The sequence below is a fragment of the Phalaenopsis equestris genome, unplaced genomic scaffold (genome assembly GCF_001263595.1).
Source record: "Phalaenopsis equestris unplaced genomic scaffold, ASM126359v1 Scaffold000364, whole genome shotgun sequence".
NCBI classification, from domain to species: Eukaryota; Viridiplantae; Streptophyta; class Magnoliopsida; order Asparagales; family Orchidaceae; genus Phalaenopsis; species Phalaenopsis equestris.
This window is the reverse complement of record NW_018164806.1, coordinates 1-1,319: the sequence shown is the minus strand read 5'-3', so window position 1 is coordinate 1,319 and position 1,319 is coordinate 1.

Genomic DNA, 1,319 nt, shown 5'->3' with positions numbered 1-1,319 from the left:
TTAAATGTAACTTCTCTCATTACATTTCTGTCCTGTAATTCAGAACTTCTATTAATTCTGCCATAACTATCCTGATAGAATTTGTATGTTCATCTGAATCATCTCCAATAACTATCCTTTCCTTAGTAGGTATATGCTGTAATTCCTCTTTTCCTTCCTTAAATCTACTTATTAAACTATATTCTAATTCAACCTAAGGAGCATAAACATAAATAAATAAAAAAATTTAACAAGCTTAAGCTTTGACTGCATTCATGAATTTTTGCTTTAAGTGCCTCAATAGAAATCACCCTATAATCGTTGAACTATTTATCTGCCACTAACACAACATCATTTCTTTTGTTAGTTATTCCAAGATACCATAAATTATAACATTTCCCAATATCCTTAGATTATTTTCCTTTTCATTTTTATTTGAAAAAGTAATGCTAATTCCTTTAATTATAATGGTCAACAATTCTCATATTTTTCATTCAATTTTTCTAGATTTCACGTAGCAAATCTAATCTTATATTTAAACCTTGTCAAAATTTTTATTGCGATTGAGCTAACCTTGTTGCATTATGGCGATGTCTTGGCCTACCTTTGTTTACTTTTTCACCACTGCCGAGTTAACTGTTAGTGAGTATATAGCCAAATTTAGCTTAGTTTAGATTAGATAAAATGTTGCGGATTGATTTCTAGGTTGGGTTAGACTTGATTATTAACAACCTTAAATGTATATTCACACACACAAAGAACTAATAATTCTCTTTTCAAAACTTTTTTGAAATTTTATCAAACTTTTAGTAAATAGTTAATTTTTTTTTTGCATTAAATAAAAATCATTTATCATCTATATACTAATTTTAACTCCATTAATTTTCATTCTTATAAAAGTTCTTGTTCAAACTATTCATTAAATCCAACCTCACACAGTCATGCGTTGTTTGTCAACACCTCAACGACCATATCTATTGATTTTGTTCTAATGCTTTTAATGATATGATAAATTATAAAAACAATTTTTTTCCAAGTAATAATGCCGTTCTCTTGTGAAGTGCTATTTAAAAAGCATAATTTTAAATTTACCTGAGCAACTTTAATGAAAATTATTGCCAACACGCCCAACATTATTGATTTGGATAGAATATTATATTTTTGTCATCATTTAACCATCTTTTTATTGTTATTTTTTGTACAACTTGAGTCAACAATGTAATTATTCCTTATCATTTTAAAAATTATGCATCGCAAAGGTTTCCTATACACCTAAACTTCATTTTTTAGACGTTTTTCACCTTATATATGCATCAAAATGTGTATTGCACTTTTTAATA